At 37.1% G+C, this 27711-nt stretch overlaps 1 long non-coding RNA gene across 1 annotated transcript; it reads right to left on the bottom strand.

The window, feature by feature from the left end:
* Window positions 1-3279: 3279 nt before the first annotated feature.
* LOC103094588 (uncharacterized) lies at window positions 3280-25183 on the bottom strand. The gene is made up of 3 exons (XR_460504.2): window positions 24699-25183; window positions 11224-11378; window positions 3280-3749 (listed from the first exon to the last, which is right to left on the bottom strand). It is a non-coding gene; the product is annotated as an uncharacterized LOC103094588 (long non-coding RNA).
* Between the last annotated feature and the right edge of the window lie 2528 nt (window positions 25184-27711).

Genomic DNA, 27711 nt, shown 5'->3' with positions numbered 1-27711 from the left:
ATAGTATACTTGTCACATCTTTGGAAAATGAAAGACTTTAAAACCAAGCAAGAGCTAGAAAAATCACAAAATTAAAATCAATAATTTTGATTACCTCAAATTAAAAAGGTTTTGTACAAACAAAACTAATGCATTCAAAATTAGAAGGGAAGCAACAAATTGGGAAATAATCCTCATTACAAAAACCTCTGACAAAGGTCTAATTACTCAAATTTATAAAGAGCTAAATCAATTGTAAAAAAAGTCAAGCCATTCTCCAATTGATAAATGGGCAAGAGATATGAACAGGCAATTTTCAGTCAAAGAAATCAAAACTATTAATAAGCACATGAAATAGAGCTCTAAGTCTCTAATAATTAGAGAGATGCAAATCAAAAGAACTCTGAGGTATCACCTCACACCTAGCAGATTGGCTAACATGACAGCAAAGGAAAGTAATGAATGCTGGAAGGGTGTGGCAAAGTTGGGACATTAATGCATTGCTGGTAGAGTTGTGTGAATTGATCCAACCATTCTTGAGGGCAATCTAGAACTATGCCCAAAGGGTGATAAAAGACTGTCTACCCTTTGATCCAGCCATAGCACTGCTGGGTTGTACCCCAAAGAGATAATAAGGAAACATACATGTAAAAAATATTCATAGCTGCACTTTTTGTGGTGGCAAAAAAATGGAAAATGAGGGAATACCCTTTGATTGAGGAATGGCTGAACAAATTGTGGTATCTGTTGGTGATGGAATATTATTGTGCTCAAAGGAATAATAAAGAGGAGGAATTCCATGGGGACTGGAACAACCTCCAGGAATTGATGCAGAGTAAGAGGAGCAGAACCAGGAAAACATTGTACACAGAGACTGATACACTGTGGTACAATCGAATGTAATGGACTTCTCCATTAGTTGCAATGCAGTGATCCTGAACAACTTGGAGGGATCTAAGAGAAAGAACACTATCCACATTCAGAGGAAAAACTGTAGGAGTAGAAACAGTGAAGAAAAACAACTGCTTGACTACATGGGTAGAGGGGGATATGATTGGCGATGTAGACTCTAAATGAACATCCTAATGCAAACATCAACAACATGGAAATAGGTTCTGATCAAGGACACAAGTAATACCCAGTGGAATTGCATGTGGGCTATGGGAAGGAGGAGGGGAGGGGAGGGATGGAAAGTATATCATTCTTGTAACAAAGGAATAATGTTCTAAATTGACTAAATCAAAGGAAAAAAAGAAAACATAGATGGATAACTATAACTCCAAAAGATCGTCACAAAGTGCATAAAAGAGAAACACAAGTGCTCTGAAAGGTGGGGTCAGTATAGGGCTAAGGGAAAGATCATTACTGCCTACTGAAGGTGTGGGATAGAGAATAGGCAAACCTTCATAGAGGTGATGGTATTTGAATTGTGCTTATTGGACAAATAGGAGTTTAACAGGTAGTGATAAAAGAAAGGGAATTAATTCAAGGCATACAAAATAGAGTGAGCAAAGGCATAGAGATGGTAGAGTATGTGACTACAATCAACCCCATCCCCAAAGTAGCACAATGCTGATGAGTCACTTGGTAAACAAATTTTCATATTAAAAAAGTCAGTAAAAGGACCCTATATTCCTGGAAGAAATGATGATGATTCAAGGAGGACAGAAGAGTTTTAAATATTGCTTTTCATTTTTCTCTATATCCTAAAGTTAGAGAACTACCAGGGATGTCCCATATAGCACCAAGGAAAGGTTGAAAATATCCTTATGTGTGTTTTAATAGTTCTTCCTTCTGTACCCTGCCAGATGGAATAATGTACAACTTTATTTTTTATTAATGAAAATCACAATCATGCCAACTACTCATCAACTCTATTTTGAATATAGATATCTCAGCTGTTGTATTCTAAGTCTGTGTTTGTTTGGAGACTGCTTTAACATTTTTTGGACTGGGAATGATTATTTTTGAAAATAATTTCTTGAGGACACCTGTCATAGTGGGTGGAAATGGAAAGAAAAGAGCATACAGGAAAAAGGGCACAGTTAGATAAAGGAGGGAGAATTAGGGAAAGAAACGTGTCAAAGGAAAAAATGGGTTTTTTTTATATTCAGCATAGTCTATAAATGAAAAAAAATCCAAGAATCCAGAAAATAATGCTTAAAAGGTTAAATTGTAATGACTGAAATATATTGGTAGAATCTTCATAGTCTTGTATTGTCATCTCTATTTTATTCATGAAAGAAGTGGAGTTCAGAAAGGTTCCAGGACATCATTCCCAGTTAGTGTCAGAGGCAGGGTTTGAAGTTCACTTCCTCCTGACTTCCAAAACTCATTTATTACACCATCTATTTCCCTTGTAGACTCTGAAACTCTTATTAATTTTGGCAAATTCCCTGATAAACTCTGATTTCAAGTTATTTAGGAAATGGATTAAACTACAGAAGAGTAAGAGCTGTTCCCCAGTACATGAATGGTCAAATAATATAAGCAAGCAGTTCTTAAATGAAGAAATGTAAGCTTTCAATAAACAAGGGGGAGGGGGAATATGTTCCAAATCACTAATAGTAAGGTAAATAGGAATTAAAACATTTCTAAGGGCATACCTCAGGTCTATCATATTAATTAAAATAACAAAAGGGGGAAATTGCAATGATTGAAGTACTGTGGGATAGTAAGAACACTAATTTGCTGGTGGTAAAGCTAGAAAACAAATTGGTGTGTACGGAAAAAAAATATGTTAATTGCATATAGTCTCCATAAATACTCCAAAGAGAGAAACATGTATATCTTTTTAAAAAAAAATGTCTTATGGCAATGCTTTTTGTTGTAGCAAAGAACTAGGAACAAAATAGGTACTCGTCAATTGGAAAATGGCAGAATGAATTGTGGCATAAAATTGAATATTATTGTGCAACCAGGAATGACAGATATGACCAATTCAAAGACACTTGGTTAGATGCATGAGTGAACTGATGCAAAGTAAAATGAAAAGAGGACAAATTTATACAATAAACACAATATTGTTAAAAAAAAAAGAATAATTTTGCAAGACTTCAGAACTCTGATCAAAGCAATGCTCAGCTGAATGCACAAAGCAGAATGAGACTCATTTCCAGACATAACTAATGTATTATTGATTTGTTTTGCTTGATGGTACTTATTTTTTACAAAAGAGGGGTCCTATTTTGAAAGGGGGAAGTGAGTGGGTGGTGATAGATATAAAAAAATTAAGACAATGTTTAAAATACATAAAAGAAAATAAAAAAGAAACTCAAAGAGATGCAAACATCTTTTTACTATCTTGTTACATTTAATATGCACTTAAAAACAAACTGTCTAACAGGAGATCGCAATTTCATATTATGCCCTTTTTTTTCATTCTATATTGAAGTGTTTGTATTTGTTGATTGTCAATAGTAATTTTTTGGCAAATGCTCTTTCCCTGCCTTTCATTTGGCCACACCTCCTCCCTAATATCACATACAATTAATTCACCTCTATTTTGTTGTAAGCCAAAATGGTCCAGACCATCAGCATAAACTTAGTAAACTCTAACAGAGGGAGTTTTCTAGGACAACAATTTTTAAAAATCATCATTCTGTCTCAAAAAGTCCAAAAGGTCATATTGGGAAATTGATGCATGGCACCTTGATATTTGTTGTTGTTTAGTTATTTTTAAGTAGTGTTGGATTCTTTGTGGTTCCATTCAGGGTTTTCTTGACACAGATACTGTAGTGGTTTGCCATTTCCTTCTCCAGATCATTTTACTGATGAGGAAACAAGAAAACAGGGTTATAAATGACCTTCCAGAGTTACACAGCTAATAATTATCTGAGACCAGATTTTAAATCTGCAAGAGGAGTCTTTCTTGTCTCCAGACTATCTGCTATAACATCTAGCTGCCCACCTTGACATTAGGCACCTATTGGGGTAGCTAGGTAGCCCAATGGATAGAGAGCTAGACCTAGGGAAAAGTGGTTCTAAATTCAATTTTGACCTCAAATGTTTCCTAGCTATGACCATTGGCAAATCACTTAATCTCAATTGCCTAGGCATTATTCTCGTGCTTAATTCTAAGATAGAAGGAAAGGGTTAAAAAAAAAAATCCACAGGAGTCTTACCAACTGCTTCTAATCCTTCAGCTATCTATTTGGGAACAGACCTTGACTCTCTTCTCACCCTGGTTAGACTACATATGAATCCTCCTTTCTCATTACAGCTTTTGACTTCATCTTCTCCAAATGCAATTTGTCAGAGTCTGAGATGGAGCCACAGTCTGCACTATGCATTTCCAATTTTATTAAACTGTTTCAAATGAATTTGCTCAATCAGTGCAGGAAGATAAAGTAAAAGAATTTCAAGAAGCTACATAAATGCCTGAGGCAAGGTATGTTAGCTCAGAAAGTCAGTTTATTTCCCACTCCTCTAGTGTAATATTTTCACTTTGGTCAGACACTTTCCATGATGTCATAAGCATGCCTACTTAGTCTCATCTGTCTTTCTGTTACTGTTTACATCTACAGTCAATGTTTTAATTCAATAGACATTCAAGGACTGTTATAAGGAAGAGTTAAAGTTAAGGAGGAAAGTGTGTGTCTGCAGAGGGCAGAGGGAGACATGGGACAGCAGAGTAAGAATTCTGGGATTCTATAAGGGGAGTTAAGCTGTTGCTAAGGAACAGTTGGATCTTGTGCTGGCTTTTTCTCTCTGGTTTAGATGGAGGGGACTAGCTGTCTTTCCTTTCTGGGTGTTCCCAATCTGGGCTTCTCCATCTTACCTGCCTCCCTGCTGAATGGATTGATGACCACAGAGCTTCCTGGTGTGATCCTGAACTGTCTGGGCCATCTGTCCATGAGATTTAGTCTGGGATCCATTTGGATCCAGGACCTCTTTCTGAGCCCTGCCCTGCCTAACTGCCAAATCCACTACCTCTAATATCACCTAAAGGGGGGGGAGGGTTGGTTTGGGTTAGTAAAGGTCTATTTACTTTAGGGTCTGGGTCTTTAGAGAGCTAAGCAGTTCAGAGTAGTTTGAATCCAAGAAGACTCCTGGTGACAGAGCATTTAAGATCTGGAGGGGTTTTAGGTAGTTATTCTTAGTAGAGATTTATACAAAATCCCTTTTCCACCTTCCCTAGAATAGTAAATCTATCATTTATAACCTGGACTGTGTTTTTTTACTTCAGTGCAGGCTTTGCCTGGACTGAGCCTATCAGTCAACAGATAGCTTTCCCAAAGTTTATTCTTCTGATATTGGACCCACATTTTCAGATCTAATCCCATCCCCAAAATACCCTATATTGCAGTACCTACAGTGATTGAGGCACTGTGCTCAATTCTAGAAGAGACAAAAAAAAAGTCCATGCTCCAAAGATTATAATGGGTAGCATACAATATGTATATGGAAAAGTAAATACAGGGGGCAGCTAGGTGGTTCAGTAGATAAAGAGCCAGACTTAGGGATGAGAGATGTTGGGTTCTAATCTGATCTCAGATACTTCCTAGATGTGTGACCCTGGGCAAGTCACTTAACTCCCATTGTCTAGCCCTTACTACTCTTCTGCCTTGCAACCAATATTCAGGATTGGTTCTAAGGATGGAAAGAAAAGGGGTTGGGGTTTTGTTTTTTCAAGATAACATTAGCAATTTGTAGGGAAGGAGGGATCACAGATGGCTTCATGTAGAAGGCAATACCTGAACAGAGCTTTGAAGAAAAGTTGTAATCCTAATATATGGAGGTAAAGACAGTATACATTACAGAAGTGGGAGACAACCTTGACAAGGCTTTGATGCAGAGGTCAGAATGTCTGTCACAAACAAGTAATAGCTGAAATATCAGTTAAACAAGAACAGAGAGGGCATGAAGTGATAAAACTGAAAAGATAGGTAGGAGTCTGAATGTTTTCTCTCCATCTTCTCAAGTCTAATACATCCCTCAAGGCTCACCTCTAGCTCTATTTCTTCCATGAAGCCATCCTCAACCACTTTAGCCCACAACCTTCTCCTTTCTCTGATTTTTTTTTGTTATTCTAATCATCTGTAGCATATCACTTTATCTCATGACTTTGATTACATTATTAACTATATTATCTTAACTTACAGTGGTGTCAAATCAAATAGAAATGGAAGCCCTTAAATCATTCATAAAGATCCCTGTAGGTCACCCATTGTCTTCATTTAAAATGTAAAGTTATCTATATTTTATTGTATTCTTTCTTATTTATTTTGGTTTTTTTGGAAAATACCAAAAATTGGTATTTTCCAATTATGTTTTTATCTGGTTCAGGCCACAATCAGTTAGTATTATGGATTGAATTCTACTTGTGTGGGTCATATGTTTGACTCATCTGGACCATTCTAAGCTTAAAAGCAAGGATCATGATTTTTGCTTCCTTTTTCTCCCTCACAGTGTTTAGCATAAAAGTTTAGTAATTTAATAAACACTTGTTAAATGATGAAACTGAAGTAATAACTGCATTCAGCCAGGAGTACTCTAACACTGTGTGTTAGAGTGGAGGGGAAAAAACAGTTCCTAGCTTCAGTCCTAAGTTAATTTTTTTTTTGCTTTAAAATCAAAAGGTTATTTTGGGAGCCAAATAGAGATATATATTAATATTAATTTTCCACAACTCTCAACCTGGTTTAACCCATCTGCCAAAATAGTTTTATCACTTCTTGGAGTCACAGATGAGAGCTGGATGGAAGGTGAACACCAAAGGTGGCTGGGCAGCCCTCACACCAGAGATGCTAGTCCTTCCTAACCAACCCAATACACCCCATTTCTAGGTTTTTGATAATATGAATAAACATTAGACACCGATAGTATTCAAGGCATTTTTTCAAGTACTGGGTTATGGAGAAAAATGAAACATTTCCGGAACACAAGGAGTTTATCCTTTTCCTTTTCTTTCTACTCATGAACACTGCTTCAAACCAGATCATTCTACATCCAAAAAATTAGCAGCTGGTTCTCCTTACCTGTCAGAAAAAAAATTTTTTTCTGGGACACACAGAAAAGGCAATAAGTTTATTCAAAACTCCTAGCTGAGGCATTCAAGGTCAAAAGTAGCATTTCTCTCAAGTGGAATTCAACTTGTAAGTCTTTCCTACCCAAGGAGATTGTAACCCAGATAGATCTAGGAGCAAGAATCATCAAAAAGATCCTAGTAGATTAAAGAGCTTGTTCATAAAAGAATATACCTCAGAAAAGTAAACAGACTCCCTTTTCATAGATCTCCCCCCCATCTCCTTTCACCCATCCCCTTTCCCCCACCCCCTTCCTGTGCTTCAATTCCTTCATAAAATAATAGATATTCTCCAATATAAGAGACTATGAAATAGTCTAGTGAATAGGTCTTCTAGCTCTTCAGTCCTGTCTCTACTCTCTGTGCCCCACTGTCTACAAATATGGATACTCATCTTGTACAGCAGCATTTGGGAAGTGCATTCATTTGAAGTTTTCCAGAAATCAAGGGCAAAAAGGTTGGTCCCAAAGGCTAAAGTTCAAAAGGGCAAATGCATAGCCTTTGCTCTAAGCAAGTCAAATTGGGAAATACACTACTGATATATATTCAAATCCACTTGGATATCTGATTTCTTGAACCTTGCCTAATCTCATACCAAAAAGTAGAATGATTTAATATTGTCATGTCTTAATTATCTATTTGAGAAGGGAAGATGAATGTGGAAAGGAGGTTCAGTATAGCATGTTTAAATCAATAAGCAATCCAAAAGTCTTATTCTCAAATTTATGCTTGGTTGATGTATTTGTCCCCTTAGAGAGAACCCAAGGGAACATAAAACAAAATCATAGAACCTTTGAGTGGGAACGAATTTTTATACTTTTTAGTTCAACCTCACCTACCAAAAATACCCTATAACAGTGATGATGAACCAATGGCATAGGTGCCAAAGATGGCACACAGAGAGCTCTCAGTAACCTTCCCCACCCCCAGAGTTCATTACTAGAAAGGCAGAGGGACTCAGCAGAGCTGTTCCACTCCCCACATGACTGATGACATTTTTTCACATCCACCATCCCTCTGCTCAGCAGCCCAATGGGAGTACTTTCTCCCTCTCCTGTGTGGAATAAGTTGGGGAGGCAGGCACAGCACTTGGTCTGGGGGATGGGGTCTAGATGGACCTGGTACTCCATCTCTAAAAGGTTTGCCATCACTGCCCTACACAATAAGATAATCATGTAGATTCTGCTTAAGTACTTCTAGGGATGGAGAGTTCACCAAAGTAATCCATATCCATGTAAAGTGCTTTATTTTTCCAAGCGGTATCATACATATTATTTCATTTCACCCAAGAAATTCCCCTATGAAGCAAAACAAGAATTATGGCCATTTTCCTTATAAGGAAACCAGCTTAGAGGTTGAATGACTTGTTCAAATCCACAAATTAAAGCAGCAGAGGTGAAACAGAGGCCAACTGTTCTAAGACCTTTATCAAGGTTCTTTCCACTATATTATCCTGCCTCTTCTGTTTCTGTCCAGTTTGTTTTTCATGCTCTCCCTCTGACAGTGATGCTAATTAACTCAGTGATCAAAAGTCAATCAACCAAAATATAGGAAATAACTCTCAGACTAGATAGTCAACCAAGATCAATGGGTGAGAATAATTGTCAATAATATGAGTCATATGACTAGCCCTCCTTTCCCCAATTTTCTTAATACTATGAAAATAATTTAATGCATATATTTATTTGAAATCAGTCAGGCCTGTTATCTCTATAACCTTCATGTCTTTTTAAGCTAGTGTCAACTGTTTTAAATAGAAAGTTTCTTGAAAGCAGCTGTCTATTTAATTTGATCTGTACAATGTCTGGGTCACAATATAATAGTTATAACTAGCTGAATGGATTGTGTGTTTGATTAACAACAGAAAAACTTAATTTTCTCTTCTTTCCTTCTCCCCTCTAGCCATGGAGAAAGAACAGAAGATAAGCAAAAAAGAAAGAGGAAGCAAATACCAGCAAAGATGAGAACTCAAAGTCTTAAATGCCATGGCCTTCGGACATTTTCCCTTCCTAATGGTATTGGACTGAATAATTGATTTAAAAAAAAGCATATTTCTTTGCTTTCACCATCTACTCATCCACAACCTCAGAACATGGACAGTAGTTTTTATCTAAGAAATACACCCTTTATTCTTAAAGGCAGAATGGCACCAATGAAAAGTAGTAGGAATTTGGAGTCAGAGAATCTGCCTGTAAATTCTACCTCTACTACCCACAACCTGTTGGATCCTGGGGTAATTCGCCTTACCTCTCTGACTTCCAGTTTCCCATCTGTAAAATGAGAAGGTTGGACTAGATAATCTCTATGGTTCCATTCCAATTTATGATCCTATGAACATCTTCCTGCTAAATACCACCCTTCCTTTCTTATACTATATAGAGAGCAAACCACTTGACCACTAACTCCCCAAACTCTCAGAAAGTAACTACTGCTCAGGCTTTAGTCAAATATGAAAAATCATTGCAATTTTTTAAGTCTATATCTTTCACTCAGCTGCCATTGGAAGTTTTCCTTTCTTGCTTTGGAATTCTTGTATTGGATTCATGTGTAGTGCCAAAGACAGGGATGCTTATGCAAAGCTAACATCAGATGTTCTCTATCCAACATGTTCCCAAAGTAGCTCACAATAGATGGGAGATATATCTGGTAGAGTAAATGGATCCTGAAATAATGACATCATGGTCCCCAGCTTGCTTATTTAGTCCAGACCTATATTTCTTTTTTTATTTGCTTTTTTCCTGTCCTTTATGATTTATCATCATTATTATTGAGAAGCAGAAACCATAGAAACTGATAGTTAACAGTGGGTACACTCATCTATTTTTCTAACACTATATCTATAAATCAAAGCTTATTTTCCTTCTGTTACAAATAAATGGTGAAGCCAGCATCTCCCCACCCCTACCTCACCATCCCCAAAGATTGATTCATTGGCGCAATTCCCTGAAGAAGAGGAAATACCAAAATAAAATTCTCAATGTATCCCTTCCTTGCTCCATATTAGCAAGGGCAACTGCAGGCATTATGAAAAATAATTCAAGCTGAACTTGTATTGATTGATAACAGCTTCTATATAGAGACCATGTATGTAATTCCGCTGAGGTTTTCTATGGATCACTTGGTAAATGTCTATCAACAAAGAGGAAATCAATAAAAAAAAACCCAAAAGCATGAGGCTTAATTTAACTTGGAAGAAAAATGGATAAACCAAAAGATTCCAAATGAAATATCTAAATTTTGTCTGTGTAAAAATGGACTGACTGTGAAATTTGTTAGACTTAACTAAATATAAGTTCCTAATAGGAATCACTTGAGAACGATATTTTAGCAGAACATGCTAGGAGTAATGAACATCAAGCACATCCCATATTCTCTCTCAATGGAGAGGTAGACTTAATGAGGGAATATTTGGATTTAGAAATGATATGATTAAAATGCCAAGATAATCCTTGACTCTCTATTATTTGACACTTAAACATACTTTCTAGGCAGGAATTAAGTATTTAACAATTTATAAGGAAACAGGTTAACCAGTCACTACTTGAGGAAAACCTAATGCCCCATTACAACAAACAACGCAATGGAAATTCGAGTGAAATTTTCATTCTGGAGAATCTGGAAGAGATTACTCGACATTGACTATGTAGCTACTTACTAACTATGGAAGAAGCAGCACATGAAAAGAAATAAAAAAGAAAGGCAGACGATATGACAAGGACACTATTAGACAGAAGGAAAGTTCGGTTAAAAAGTCTTCTATAGCAGTTTATTACACAGGCATTTTTTAAATTTTGTATAGGAGTAGCATACTAGAGAATGGTCTGACTCTCTTGCTGGCTATGTAAGATATTAAAAACTCAAGATTGGAAACTACATAAGCTGTCTTGAGACATACTGATTAAATAAAATCACAAAGAAAAAACAAACTTGAGAGAGCAAACTTCTGATTAGTGTGATGTAGAAGAAATAACATTAGACTAAGAGGTTAATTCTAGTTAATTCTGGATTCTAGTCCTACTTCTACCACTTTCAAACTGTATGACCTTAAGAAATGCCATAGTTTTGCCCCCCCCCCAAAAAAAACTAAAGCTTTCCAAATCTATAAAATTCTATGAAATTATGATTCAACTTATTACCTCATTATAGATATCAAGTTTTCCAAACCAAGGCTAGATGAGCATGTTTCTACAATGCAGATGAGAGAGCTTATTACTTACCTGGGATCACACAACTATGAAGTATTGAAGGCAGAATTCAAACCCAGGTCTAGTATTTTTCCTCTCTACTACTTCTCCTTCACTTTCCAAAATATTTTATTCCTTCCAAGAACAAAACACTGCAAAGTTTCCATTTCATGTCTCTGCTGTCACTGCTAAAAGAGGGAATATAATTTAAAATCATCAAGAACAAATGCAAAGAGACCAAAATCCCACCAAAAACATTTATGGCAGGATTGGTTGAGACACATATAGACTCATGGGCAAACCACATGCATTCAAGATACATATAGAGGTTCTTAAAGATAATGTTATAAATTACCACTACCACCACCACTATTGTAAATGCTTGCTTGAATGTGTGGGATTTTCTGCATGTGTTACTGATTGAAGCAAATAAGTGTGAATAATACACAGAGATGTTTTCTTCTCTGAGGGATTAAAAAAACCCTCTGGTTCTTAGTTTAAATAGGAAAAATAAAGAAGGGTATCTTGGTGAAGTATTCAAAGACATAATTGAGTTCCATGCAAAAGAATATTAGGATTAATGAAATTAGACTTCTCAGGTAAATGAGAGAAAGTTAATTTAACTCAGACTAAGAAAAGGAGAATGCACTCTTCTTAAGGATTCAGAAAAAGGAATCCTGCACTCAAACACACACACACACACACACACACACACAAACGCACACACGCACACACGCACACATGCACACACACACACAAATGAACAGTTTTTGAAGTTAGGTAAAAAGATCCACTGAGGAGAATCTTTCCACCACACCCCAAAGTTAAGCAAAATGGATCCCCTTGTAGTGTGATGTTTAGCCTGGAGATGAAGAGTCTTGAAAAGTAGAGAGGAAAGTTAATAAAGAGAATAAGAACATAATTGGGTTCCATGGATCCAATATATTATCTTGATTGCCTCTTTCCTTTCTTTCTTCCCTCTCTCCTTCCTTTCTTCCTTCCTTCCTCCTTCCTTCCTTCCCTCCCTCCTTCCTTGCTTTCTTTCCTCCTTCCTTCCTTCCTCTCTCCCCTCCTTCCTTCTTGGATACCTTCAAGTTCCAGCTAAAATCCTATCTTCTAGATGAAACTTTTCCTATATCTAAATGCTAGTGCCTTCTATTGATTATCTCCAGTTTCTCCTTTGTATATCTTGTTGCATGGAATTATTTGATATCTTCCCCATTAAAGCATGAGCTCCTTGAGAGTAAGAACTGTCCTTGACCTTTCATTGTATCATCAGTGCTTAGCACAGTACCTGACACAGGGTAGGTGTTTAATAAATGTTTATTAACTGACTCCCCTTTTCCCACCAGCTAGCTTTTTGGATTTCTTTGAATTTCCCTGTGTGAGATATCTTCTCCATTTTCCCATCTTTTTCAGCTTCCTTTTGTCTTTTGTATGTTATCTTCCCACATTAAATTGTAAGCTCCTTGAAGGCACTATTTTTTATTTGTATTTGTATCCCCAGAGCTTTGCATAGTGCCTGGCTTTATTAGGTGCTTAATAAATGTTTGTTCTCTGCCTGACAAATTCTGGATGCTTAAAAAAGGCTACTAGAATGGATAGCCTGAGATCAAATATTACAGATGGATCAAAATGAGTTTCTGGCTTGTTAGTTTCTTGTAGAAATTATATGTTAAAGAATCCTCTAGGGACATGACAGAGGACAGACTCTAAATGAACACTCTAGTGCAAATACTATCAACAAAGCAATGGGTTCAAATCAAGAAAACATCTAATGCCCAGTGGACTTACGCGTCGGCTATGGGGGGTGGGGGGGAGGAAAAGAAAATGATCTTTAACGAATAATGCTTGGAAATGATCAAATAAAAGATATTTAAAAAAAAAAAGAATCCTCTAGACAGTCTCTGAGATACGACAGTCAGCTTCTAGTTATTGGTCTTCTTTACACATGATAATAATGCCTTCAGAACTGATCTACAACCCCAGCTTCTGTGCAGTATATAAAATAACAAAGAGTCAAATAGCACCATAGAAATAAAAAGAGTCAAACATCACAAGCCCCCATAAATAGTTGAAGAATCCTTTCCATGTTATTTTTCCTAAATTAAGGGTACTTGAACGATTTTTTGTTTTGATTGCTATATTTCAAGATAATTGGTTTTCTCTCAAATTCTATGTTTTATTTTATGCATTTAAAAATATGATTCTGAGAATGGGCTCATAGGTTTCCTCAGACTGCAAGGACAGCCCATGATACCAAAAAAAAAAGTGCAAAACTCCTGGAATGTCACAAAGAACATCATGTCTAGAATTCTTTTTTGTCCCAAATAGACTATACTTTATATCATTTTTATTTGTGCACATCTTAAATCTTATATTGGAATACTAGCTCCTCAAGGACCAATGAATGGTGCATCATTTTTCTTTTCTGCATATAATTGGCACCTAATATATGTTTGCTGAATCAAAATTGAACTGAATTGATTAGTAACTAGTAACAGTCCAACTCCCTCATTAATATAATAACTGACATTTACATCACAATTTAAAATCTATTCTTTACAAGTATTACCTTATTAGAACCCCATGACAACCCTATAAGGTAGTTGTCTGGTACATAGAGGGCACTTAGTAAATACTTGTTGTTGTACTATTATCTTATTTTTATATATGAGAAGTATTGAGGACCAGAGAGAGGCTTAGTTTAAATAATGTGCTCCTAGTGACAGGTATGGTGAGTGTTGAGGGTAGGATGTGAACCTCGGTCAGTGATGACAGACCTTTTAGAGGGACAAGTGATATGAGAAATGGCCTCAAGCCAAGGGGAGGGGAGAAGCCTGGCCCTGCATCCCTCTGGCTTTCTAGTAACAAGCTTTGGTGGATTCTGTGCTGGGGCAACAGTGTGCCCACAGAGAAGACTCTGAGTGCCCCCTCTGGCATGTGTGCCATAGATTCACCACCACAGACCTAAGTCTTCCTAATTGAAATTCGGCACTTTATAAGGCATCTGGTGACACTGTAGATAGATCACTGGGTCTAGAGTGGGGAAGACCTAAGTTCAAATCCAGCCTGTGGCATTCACTATCTATGATCCTGGGCAAGTCATTTAACCTCTGTTTGCCTCAATTTCCTCATTTGTAAAATAGGGATAATAATAGCACCTACCTCCCAGAGTTGTTATGAAGATAGAGCAAATGAAAGAATATTTGTAGAAATGCTTAGCATGCCATGCAGGATGGTGCCAAGGGACTCATGGTGAAAAAGGCTTTCTACTACCATAGAAAGAACTGATGGTATCTGAGTATAGATGGAAGTGTACCATTCTTCAATTTATTCCTTCCATTTATTTTTTTCAAGTGTAAGTAATATGTGTCTTGTTTCACCACATGGCAAATATGGAAATATGTCTTGTGATAGCACATATACAATCTATATGTTATTAGCTGCCATCTTGGGAGGCAGGGAGAACACAGATCACAAAATGTCAGAAAATGATTATGAAAGGTTATATAAACATGTAATCTGGGAAAAAATAAAAAATAATTTTTAAGAGGGCCTAGCCCATAATAGGGCCTACATAAATGCTCATTCTTCCTTATCACCATCCACTACTACATGGTTTTTCTTAACTAAAATGCTGTATACCACATACATTCAAATCTACCACATTATCAATTTATATATTTAAAGGCTGTCCTGAAGCTCATTTTCAATATTAACTCTCTGTATCAAGACTTATTATATGCATTTATAAAGAAGAGGGGTTTTCCCCTTCTCTTTACCCTTTATTTCAGTTAGTTGATGGCTCATTGAATTAACAATCCACCATAAAGAATGAGGCCAAGAAGTGATCAGAACTCCCTCAGAGTTAAACTAATTTACAGGTGAATCGTAATTCACTGACCAGACTGATAAATCATAAGCAGCAATTTTTTCCCTCTTTGAATCTGTCTCCCCTTCCTATTCTCCCAGGGCTTAGTCTCCATTCAGAATTGCCAGCATCTACCAGCCTGAGGAGAAAGTTACTGGATTTGGAAATCTAAGTAGACCTCCGCCACGGCAGCCAAGGGCATAAACAACGGAGCCTAATGTCATAGCTGAGACAAACACTCCCTTTTTTGTCTTTAGCACTCTCCGTCGTTTACGGCTGCCTAGCTTAGCCAGCCTGTCCCCCACATCCTGTGATCTTAATCTCCTCAGTAGGGGCTCATGTAGGACTTCATGCCTGGAACCCTGGCTTGGACTCAAAATTAAATAACCTGCGATGGTCCCACGTCAGACATTCCTGGGAACTTCAGTTAACAGCACTGCAGCCCTCCTTCCATGGACTCACATCCTCTTCTGCAAAAACAAGCCTATTCTGCCACCTCTCATTTGGCCTCATTAGACATCCAGCCACAGGACAGATTGTTATCATGGTGGGGAGCCTATGAGCAGCAGTAATGACGCTGGGAATTGGGGGAAACAGTAAACAGCATCTAATGGCTGGGGCCTGTCCAGTGCTTCTTCCTCCTAGTGCTTCTTTCAGAGAAGGAAGGAATACTGTATCAAAGGTTGTATAGGAGTAAGGAAAAGCTTTTATGAGTGGCACCTTCCATATCACAGAGTTCATGTCAGACATGACATGCGGGCTTAGAATAGTCTCTGAGCATTTCTTTGATGGGTGATAAGAGCCATCTTTCCATTGAATTTTTTAAATCAACTTCAGAGAACAAGGCTAAAGAAGTATATTTACTTTCTTTTCCATCCATGAAAACTGAAGTTTAAATTTACAGAAATATGGAAGGAAGGAAGGAAGGAAGGAAGGAAGGAAGGAAGGAAGGAAGGAAGGAAGGAAGGAAGGAAGGAAGGAAGGAAGGAAGGAAGGAAGGAAGGAAGGAAGAAAGGAAGGAAGGAAGGAAGGAAGGGAAAGAGAGAGAGAGAGAGAGAGAGAGAAAGAGAGAAAGAAAGGAAGAGAGAGAGAGAGAGAGAGAGAGAGAGAGAGAGAGAGAGAGAGAGAGAGAGAGAGAGAGAGAGAGAGAGAGGAAGGGAGGGAGGAGGGAGGGAGGGAGGGAAGGCAATTTGTAAATGTCACATAACTATCGAATGATTTTGAGGTGACCAGCACCAGTTCTGTATCTTGCCTTCTCTGAGAGAACTGTCTAGACTCGAGGCACTGAGAGTTTATTTAGTGCCTTGTCCACGGTCCCACAGCCTTCTGTGGTAAAGAAAGACAGAGAGCTTTTTAAATCACATTCCATATCTGCTGAATAGCAGCTCTAAATGGATGCCTAACTACTCACAAGCACCCACTCAAGGATGCTATTCAGCTGAGCTGGAGTGTGCCTATGGCAGCTTCCTGCCTTTCTTTATGACCATGCAAGGCCCCAGTCTATGACTAACTACAGAGATGACAGTAGGTCCAGGCCTTTTCTAACTATTAGCTTAGCGCTGTGCCTAGTGCACAGTATGGACTTAGTAAATAATAGCTGACGACTCTCACAGTGGATAGGACTTGCCCCTAGAATCAGGGAAGAGGTGGGTTTGAATTCTATCTCAGATATACTCAGGCACACGAGTCACTTGGCTTTTCTAGGCCTCAGTTTCCTTTCATGTAAAAAAGGGAAAATAATAGCACCTGCTTCACAGAGTCGTCATTAATGTCACACAGCACAAGATCAGTACAGTCCTTTGCTAGCTTCCCTGGCTTCCTTAAAGTCTTAAAGTCCCACCTTTTTCAAGAGGCCTTTCCCAAGCCTCCTTCATCTTAGCTCCTTCTCTCTAAGCTTGCCTCCAATGTGATACTTTATATATGTTATCTGTACATAACAGTTTGCATGTTGTCTCCCCCATTAGACTGTGAACTTTTTCCTTGAGTTCAGGGTCCATTTGTTGTTGTTGTTGTTGTTTTGCCTTCCTTTGCATCCTCAGAGCTTAGCACACTGCCTGGATCCTAGCCAGGTGCTTAATAAATACTTGCTGACTAATGATGGCCCTTAAGTGTTACATAAATGTTGTCTTTGTGCTCACTTTTGTTTGCAATTTACCCCCTGCTTTATGTTTGTGGCTGGAAAAGTAATTGCTGGATTTAAGGGTTGAAGCGGTCAATGGAAGCAGCATCATGTACCAAACCCCAGATGCCAGAACCCCCTTTCGACTGTTCTAAGATACAAAGAAGTGATTTATTCTGGGCATCTTTGATATAGAAATCAGAACCCATTGACATTATCCCCCACCTTTTGCTTTCTCCTTCATTGCCTTGTCCAAGCCAGTAGAAAGAAAATGAGTTTGCCAACTTGAAAACACCATCAGTGCACAAAATCAAGCCCTTGGACACTATATATTAAACTGTATTAAATAGGGCAGTTGGGTAGTTAAAGGGTTGGAAGTTACCCTCCCCTGGGTTTTTTCCTCAGTTTTATTTCCTGTCTTCTCCTCTGTCTGCATCAACCTTTCATACCAAGGCACAGGTGGCCATGGGACCCAGATGGACAAGAGCCAGGACTAGGTCTAAGAAGGGGGCCAGAAGGTAACGGAGCAGGTCAGTGAGACTTATTGCAAGTCTAGGGAGGACATGTGAGACGGAGTATGTTAGGCAGGGAAAGGTTTAGGAAGGCAGGAAGTAGCATTTAGGAAATGAAAGCAGGAAGCATAGTACTGATGAGTAAAGAAGGCGGGTTCTGGTCCTAAGGCAGAGTATCCCTTGTCTCTCCTGTTTTATACTACCTAGAAGGGCACACGTCACTGGGGGGAGAGGGGCAGGTCTTTAGGAAAATGTGTTCCCAGAACCAGGGCACCTGGGCGTCACAGTAGATAGAATGCTGGGTCCAGAGTCAGAACCTCATCTTCCTGAGTTCAAACCTGGCCTCAGATGCTTACCAGCTGTGTGACCCTGGGCAAGCCACTTAGACCCATTTGCCTCAGTGTCCTTATCTGTAAAATGAGCTAGAGAAAGAAATGGCAGACTACTCTGGTATCTTTATCAAGAAAACTCCAAACCACAAAAGGTCAGACACAACTGAAAAGGACTGAAAATTCCCCGACCCTAACACAATGTCCTCTATATAGTATTTGATTGTTTGTTGGTTTGAATTGAGATTCTATAGGAGAAATGGTGTTAATAACTTTTTATTCTTATCTCTAGCTACTTGAAACTTCCATTCTTTCATCTTGGGGGTGAGGAACTGTAGTGTTAGTGGTAGATCATTTCATTTGTTTCCCCAGAATGTTCATCATCCTCAAAGTCAAGGTAAAGGGTAGGAATCCTCTTAAACACCCTGGGCAACAAGATTTAAAACAATCAGAAAAACCTTAATTTCAACAAAAATTTGAGCTTACTTTGCAAAATTAAAATAATATTTTTCTCTGTCTTTCATGTTTCGTGTTCACTAAAAATTTTTAGTGTTCTTTGTCAGTCTTTTACCACCCACTTGCATAGAAAATAGAAAATTATTTCTTCAAGACACCTAAGACAACTGGTCCAGCCCTCTCATTTTATAGATGGGGAAATTGAAATCCAGCATAGTCAGTTGACTGTCCCACTACTGTTGGAGTCAACACCAGAGCAAAGCTAGAACTCGGGTCTCTAAACTTCTAATCCAATACCTTTTCCCTAACAGATGGTTAGCCCAATTCAGAGAAGGATAATTTAGCCTAGATAATTAGAGGATAACAATTTATCCTAGCCCCTCCCAAAGCAGGAAGGATCATCCATTCTATTTCCTTGATAAGACAAGAATTAAATTATTCTAGAGGCAGATGTGGCACCTTCAAAAGATATTCACAACCCTTCTTTACCTTCAGGTTGTGCCTTATACAATTGCCCATAAATTAGGGTTTAACATCTGCATGCTTAGTATTTGCATTTGTTCAGTTATTTTTCAGTTATATCCAACTCTTTGTGAATCCATTTGGTGTTTTCTGGGCAATGAAACTGGCATCCATTGCTCCACCTAGCTGCCCTATGTGCTGAGCCTGCCCTTCATCTATTGAAAGTTTCCCCCTTTAGGCACTTGGTAACTAGAACTACAATATGCCAATCTGTGGTTCTTAAGATATTGAGTTTTGTTCTGTGTTTAAAACTCCCTCTCTGAATGGATACAGAGAGGTCACATCATAACACAACTAATCATTTATTTTAGCTACATTGACAACTGATACTGATTGCTATGGCCAAATTAATTATATTGTGATTCATGTAAATTATTAATGTGATGGGAATGTAGGGAAAATAACACAATTCTTTCTTTCACATTGATATTTTGTATCAATAATTTCTCACTGAATGGCTCCATGGAAACAAGTGACTATAATTTGATTAATCATTAATACAAATCATTACCTCTTGCCACCAATTCCCATTTCATCAATCTGTTGGTACTACCTAAAACATTTTTTGGCCTGTCAGTCAACTCATTTGTCAGTTTGTCAATCTTGATAAAACAACAGAACTATATAGCATCATCACTTCTCCTTACCAACAAAGTTGAGTAACAAATGATTGACTAGAAGGTAAATTCAAACTTTCTAAACTTTATAATCTTTTTAAACTATATAACATACATAAGGAAACAATGATCCTATTTTTAGAATCTATTCTTATGTCATTTCTAGGAATTGTGGTAAAATAGAGTCATTTATAGGCTCAAAGATGCAAGGAAGAAAAAAGAAAAATTTCACATAAGGAAAAAATCATTTTAATTTCATCTAAAATTCAAATTTACATTCTGTAGGCCATATTTCTGTGAAGAAATGAATGAAACAGAATCTTCTAATAACCCAAATGTAGCATCATTGATTCAGGAGAAAAAATGGATGAAATATTTATTTCACATCTATATACTTTATATTGCTTTAAAAAGCTGGCAGTGGGAGTGGAGGCTAACTGTAAAGTGAAAGCATTGAGATCTGTGGGATACCTATATATAAGCTAGAGGAGAAAATCAAATAGTCTGTTAAGAGAACCCAAGAGCAGGGATGGAGGTTTTAATTTGTTCACCTAGAGATCCTAAAATGCTCTTACAGTAAGACTCTAATCCCTAAAGGATTGAGGAAGAAGTGACTCCAATACATAATGCATGACCCACAATTTATAGCACATTCTTTTTCTAGGGTCTCGGGCTGCCCCCAGGGCTCCCCTGAGTTGTGGCTTTCTCTTAATTGACATATGGGGTGATGTTTTCCAGATGAATCCAATGCCTAATTGAATAAATCAGGACATGTAGCAAAAGCAATCATCTTTGTCACATGGGTTCTTTCCATTTAGCATTTTTATCACCCTCTACATTTGAAGAGTGCATTAATGATGTCTTTATGAGCTAGTCCTGTGTCATGCCATCACTTCCAAATAGTCCAATATTTTAGACAAGAAAATGGAGATTTAAGTCTCAAACTATCCAGCCCTACTGCTTACCTCATTTTAGGTGAAGAGGACCTCATCAAAGGATTTATTATCTCCATCATCTATAGGATAATGTGTATGTGATCTTAGCAAACCACTTGGGCCTTTTGGAAATTAGTTGCCTAATGTGTAAAATGAGAATAACAATATCTACTTTCTAAAGACAGGGATCTAGGTCAAATCTTTTTCAATCTCTCCTTACTGTAAAAATCTCTATCTCTGTGAGGATTTTTTAGTTAGAGAGAATAGAAACAATTTGTTTATTTGAGTTACTTTAAACATTTATTAAGCATCCAATGTGTACAAAGAATTCTGATAGATTCGGTAGATAGATAGATAGAGAAAAGAATATCACACAGTTCCTATTTTCAAGTAGTTTACAATCTACTGTGGGGAGTGGGGAGGGAAGAGGCATATACACAAATAATTGTGATATTACTGAAAGGAAAGATACCATGTAATGAAAAAAAAAATGAAAAAAAAATCAACTTAGGGAAAGGGAATCAGGTCAAATTTCATCAAGTTGTCCCTTAAAAGAAAAGAAGGATTTTGATACATGTAAAGAGGCTTGGAGTCAGAGAAGAGAAGAGCTCCTGTTCAGTTATCAAGGAAATTATGAGTAAAAGCAGGGGGGTGGGAGAGGGGAGAATAACAGATGGAAAGTCATCTACTTTGACTGGAATGTAAAGTATGTAGAAAAGAAGAAAATGATATAAGACTGGAAATGTAGATTGAAACCAGATTGTAGCAAGACTATGCCTGTACAACTAACATCAGTAAACAGTACAGAACCACTTGGGATTTTTTTGAGTAGCAGAGGGGCATAATAAGGAGGATGAAAGAAGGGATCAATGTGAAAGTTACCAAGGAAACAGAATCACACATGTACTTTTTCATATTACCTGCTGTCTTGGGAAGGGAGGAGGAGGAGTAGAAGGAAAGGAGAGAGCACGGATTGCAAAATGTCAGAAAATTATTATTAAAATTTGTATCAACATTTAAACAAACTAAATATGTTTAAAAATATATTAGACCTATAAGAAATCAGAATCAACAACACTGATTAGATAGAGGCATGAAGAGAAGTCAAAATCCATTTAAATTGATTAATAAAAGAATAGCTGAAAAATGGTAGAGCAAAGAAGAAGTTTTTATGGCATTTTAATGTTTGCAAAGTTTGCTTTACATCTCATTTAATAATGTTTTGAGATAAGAACCATTGTTTTATAAATGAAGAAACTATGAGAGGCTGTGACTTCCCTAGGGTCAAGAAACTAATGTAGTAGGAGTTAAACTCAGTTTTTTCTGGATCTAAGTCCAGTACTCATCCACTGTTCTATCTAGCTGTCTATGAAACCTCAATCATCAGATAATATATCACAGTATCTAAGAGTATGAGGAGAGAAAATGTCAAAATTTAAGAGAAGGAAGAGGACCCCAAAGGCCATTATTTTTAAACCATTCCTGACCAATAATCCCTTTTACTTCTTCCCCTAGCAAGTGGTCATTTCTTATCTTTTAAATTCTATTTGAGGGTAATTCTTGGAATTTTTTTTATTTTTGAAAGGGTCAATATCCCATTTGACTTTCTGGAATATCTGGATTTTGTCCCTTCTGAGATTTTGAGACATATAGGTATATCCTAGCATAATTGGGGAAGGGGGATAGGGATACAGACTCTGAAGTCAAAGGAACTGGATTCAAATCCAATCTCTGATACATACTTTCTGTGTGACTTTGGGCAAGACACAATCTCCCTAGGTCTCAGTTTCCTTATCTTTAAAATGAGAGACTTAATCTAGATGGTCTTTTAGGTACCTTCTATCTTACCATAAAAGTTAGTCTAGGGTTTTTTCCCCCTTTAGGAAGAAAGGAAGTAGGGAAACAAGCATTTATTAAGCATCTATTAGGTGCCAGAAGGGGCAGAACTAGACAAAAACGCAACCTCCTTCCTGCTTCACTGTCTGTTAGAAGAAGCAACCATCCTGATCTTTCTCCAGAATTTTGGAACCTTCCTGCTTCTGCCTTTTCAGTAGCTCCTGCTCCTGCTAATTTCCTTATAACAATAGTCTAATCAGTTTATTCCAGACCTACCAACTATGCTAATAATAGTGGGGTGAGACTGAATCAGATCTGAGTCTTAGGAGTTTCAGTCAGAAATTGCAGTGAAATAAGACATTCATCATCCATCTGACTATTGACAAAAGGTTTCCAGTTAAATCAGAGGGAAGGACATTCAGAAGCTGTATGACCCTAGGTAAGTCACCTAACTGCTCTGATAGTCAACCTCTTCATATGTCAAATGAGGGGGTCAAATTCATTGACTTCCACAAGCACATACTATGAGTAGTAGCCAAATAACTGAAAATAAAAGACAATGTTACCCTAAACCATTTAATATAACCACAAATGGATAGACCTTAACTGGTCACTTACCCACTTAAGGACTGAGCTACTAGAACATAATTTTGCAGTTTCTCTGAGTGTCACCACTGTTGGTAAATTTACTTATTCCCTTTTCACTTCCTGCTCTCCTCTACCTCACTGTCTGGTAAAATTGTATCACTTATCTTTAAATCTTATTTATTTGCTATGTAAACTTTTTAAAATGGATTTCATCTCCCGACAAAGATAAGCTGGTTTTCAATGCATTCTGAAAGTGTATCTTCCATAGAGGAATCAACCACACTTAGGGAAGGAAAGAGAGAAACCATAGACTTGATTGTGTGCCAATATTGTATTGAATATTTCTCTCTCACTCTCTGTCTCTGCCTCTCTGTCTCTCTGTCTCTGTCTCTGTCTCTCTCTGTCTCTCTCTCTCTCTCTGCATCTTCTCTCTCTCTCTCTGTCTCTCTTTCCTCCCCAGCCCCTATTTTGGAGAAGGATGGAGGTTCACTCTGATCTTATAAATACAATATATGGTGAAGAGTAATTAGAACAAAAAGAAGAGACAAAGTCTTCTAAAGACATTTATAATTAACTGGGAATTCATGGATCCCTTAGTGAGCAAGTGCCATTTAATGAAATGTTATTTCATAGTGTTGTAAAGATTTCATTTGTATCTTGAAATATTGACATTTTTCCCCTAAAAAAACTTAGATATAAGTGGTCTAAGTTTCTTCTCAAGCTTGATTTTACACTAAAGTACTCTTTCAAAGATAAACTCAGAGAGATAGAGATGAGGTTGTTTTGTTTTTTAATCCCCTAGTAAAAGAAGACAAGTTTGCCCACTTTTGTTTGTAACCAGAAAAGTGTTGGAATGAGAAAGATTCATAGAGGTCAATTTTTCCCTAAAACTTCTTTACTGGTCTCAATGTTTTATTTTTGTAATGTTGAACAGGAGTTCAGCAGATACGGTCAATTAATTGTGTAGCAAGAGGAAAATGGGAGCAGACATAAGAGAACTGAAAATTTAGATGTGCACATTAAAGTTTTTTAGAAGTCTCCTTTGTGAATAAACACCACCAATTTTTAAAAAGTGTTCTTAAGGCCCTTCATGGTTCCCAGTTCAGAAATAAACTAATGATCAACAATGACATTGGAGGAGATAAAATGTTCCACAAAAGAAAGGCAAAAAAAAAAGGCTGATCATTTAACAATCTCCATTTAGGGCAATTAAACATCTGGCCTAGTACTTTAATTTGTGAATGTCAAATACCAAAGGGGAAATTGTATTTCAAATAGACAAGCAGCCACAGAGTGATTCTGTACAGTCATTTAAAGAAGTTACTCCACTAGATTTTTCACCCTTGGAAAAATAAATGTAGGAGAATTTTTTTATTAGTGTGCAAAATATAGCAATATAGACTTTACTATGTAAATGGAAATAATATATTATGCTTTTTCAATTTTTTTTCCCTATCTTCCATTCTATTATACTTACCTAAATCTTTGCCCATTATTTCCTCATTTTCCTACTATCCCTTGAAAGAAGGTTGAGCAAGTATCGTTGCCCTGTTTTCTAAATTTTTATTACTATCCTTTCTTTTTACATCACTATCATTTCTAAGATATCCTTGTTTCAAAAATTAGGAAACTGAGGAACAGAGTATAGAGGCAAAAAAATGTAGTTAAAAGAACAGTCCTGGGATTTTAAAAGAGCTAGATTCTACTCCAGGCTTCTTACCTCCTTATTACATATAGATGAGTCCATTCATCTTTCCCTGCCTTTGTAAAAGAGAAGAGTTGAACTAGGTGAGTGCTCATGACCCTCCCAGCTCTGGTATTCTGTAATTCCATCATTTATTAAAGTTCAGGGGGAAAAGAATATCAGGTTGGCAATCAGGGAAGCTGGGTTTGAATCCTGGCTTTGATACTAATCACATGTGTGATTGAGCAAACCACCTAAACTCTCTTGTCCTAAGTTTCTTCAGCTGCAAAATGAGAAGGTTGGACCAAATGATTTCTGAGAATCTCTTTCATCTTTGTCTTTGATGTTATGATACTATAAAGTGACAAGAGTAAACCTTCAAGTTATTTGATTTCCTTAATAGTTCTGTCATATTATCTATCTCTTATTGTTGTTTAGTTGTTTTTCAGTCCTGTTCAACTCTTTATGGTCCCATTTGGGGATTTTTTGGGTGCAAAAATCCTGGAATGATTTGCCATTTCCTACTCCAGCTCATTTTATAGGTGAGAAAACTGAGGCACACAGAGTTAAGTGACTTGCCCATGGTCATACTGCTAGTAAGAATCTGAAGCTGGATCTAAACTCAACTTTACCCTCAGCACAAAAATAAATCTGTAGTGATTATTTTAGAAGTTTAGTTTTTTCATCCTATAAAATTAAGCTGATACTTGTGTAACTGTTAGGGTAGATGTTTCCTCCTTATATGGAGGATCAGGATATACTTTGGGACTTTTTATTTCTTTGGTTCAATTACTCCAATTGAGATGTAACCTGGGAACTTCAATATCTGGCCCATTTGTCCCATTCAATGAAACCTAGAACCTTCAGGATGAAGCATTTCCCCAGAGGTAGTACAGAATATCCTTGTAAACACTAAGATTATAAGGCATCCAGCATAGAACTTTTTTTTAACATAATAATAGGCACAGAAAGAAATCATAGTCATACCTATAGAATACCAACATGATCAACTTTCTCCTCTTCCATGAACATCTCTTTTCCCTCATACAAGAGACCTATAAAGTTTCCATAACTTGTACTTCATCCTTGAGTGGAGCTATCACAGAAGACAAAGGCAAGGACAAAGTTGTCTTTCCCATCATTCAGCATGGTACCTCTTCCAGTTGAGGTCCATCACCCCCAGTTTACCAGTTTCCTCTGCTTGCAACTGACATCCAGTATCCTTATCCTCGATTTAATTTCAATGTTTTCTGCTGCTCTGGGGTTTTTTTAAGATGCTACCCAAAAGTTGATCTCTTTCCTTATATGATAATTCCAGCTCTTGAACTTGTTGCTCTTTATTCTTCATTTTTGAAGAAGGCCAATGACATCATGATGAGTAATGACTTGCACATGAATTGGATTTTAGTGAGGCAGATTTGTGCAGAATGGTCACTTTTACTCCTTCTTCCAAAGTCATCAAAGTCCAATGGCAAGATAAAAGTCAGGACAACTGGAGATTCCTTGTATGCAGTGTATGACCTTGGTATCTTTGATATTTTACCAAGCACTAAGCATTCTACTCCAAGGCTTGCTTCCACCACCTCCATGACTTTTGAATGATAGAATTATTTTTATTTAAATGAATTTATTTGTTTGTTATATTAAAATACCCTATTGATTCTCTCCCCCCATTAGAGAAGGCATCACTTGACAAAAAGATATATGTATATCTAAAACTATGTCTTACTAATTTCTATTTGTCACTTCTTTTTCTGGAGGTGAACATACACAAATCATTCTTCAAAAAAAATTTGTGTTGTTGTGTATAATGTTCTTTTGGTTCTGCTTGTTTCACTTCATAATTCCATTTTTTCCAAAATTAATCTGCTCATAATTTCTAATGGTGCAGTAGTCCTCTATCATAATTATATGCCACAACTTGTTCTTCAATTTCCAGGGATATTTTCAATTTCCAGTTCTTTGCCATCATAAAAAGAGCTGCTATGAATATTTGAAAATATATATGTTATTTTCCTTTTTCCCTGACCATCTTAGGAAATCAGCTCAATAGTGGTATTGATGAGTCAAAAGGTATATACAGGTTTATAACTCTTTGAGCATAATTCTAGATGGCTCTCCAAGATCAGTTCAAAGTTCCACCCACAGTGTATTTGTGTCATTTTTTCATATCCCCTCCAACATTTGTCATTTTGCCCTCTTATCATTTTAACAAAACTAAAATGTATGAGATGATATCTGAGTTTTTTATTTGTATTTCTCTAAACAATAATAATTTAGAGTGCTTTGCATATGGTTATATGTAGCTTTGATTTCTTCATCTAAGAAACTGCCTGTTATATCTTTTGACCAATAAAATGATGACAGGAGTGCCTGAAATCTGTCTTCTCCCAGATCCAGAAAAGCTCAAATTTGTTATCTCCTCCAGTTCTTTTACATTGGGTCCCATAGCATATTCTTCTTCAAGTGTTATGGAGCTCCTTCCTGGTCATACTAGAGTGAGTTCAACCTAGTTATCCATTCCTTCCCCAGGGCTCGGCAGTATGATTCCCACCCGCGTCAATAGCTCCCATTATGTCTTTTTCTATTTCATTTTCTTTCCTGTGCCTTTCTTTCTCTAAGGAAACTGGTCCAGGCCACGAAACTTAGTGTAAGGTCTCTTAAGAAAAAGGTAAGGAAATGAGTCAATTTTGTCTCTAAGGGACCCACAAAGATCCATGTTCCTAGGCATTTTATACTACCTCTTTTACTGGGTGAAACAGACTCAAATGAGATAACAAATGAGGAAATGTATATCTATAAAATACTTATAAAATAAGCTGCTATCATTATTCTCTAGACCAGTCCCTCATAAATAACCCAAACTTTTTGGTTTCTCCCTTTGTTGTCCTTAAAAAGTCTTCAGTTCCCTCCCCCAAAAAGGTTTTGGTTTTTATGGGTTAGAACTACCAATGTTTACTATATTAGAAACTAAAATGCCTTAATATTATCATAAAATAGTTTTGATCTCATGGACCTTCTAAAAGGATGTCAAGGGCCCCTAGGGAGA

This window comes from Monodelphis domestica, chromosome 1 (assembly GCF_027887165.1).
Source record: "Monodelphis domestica isolate mMonDom1 chromosome 1, mMonDom1.pri, whole genome shotgun sequence".
NCBI classification, from domain to species: Eukaryota; Metazoa; Chordata; class Mammalia; order Didelphimorphia; family Didelphidae; genus Monodelphis; species Monodelphis domestica.
Note: the sequence above shows the minus strand (reverse complement) of the source record. Positions and strands in the feature narration are given on the sequence as shown.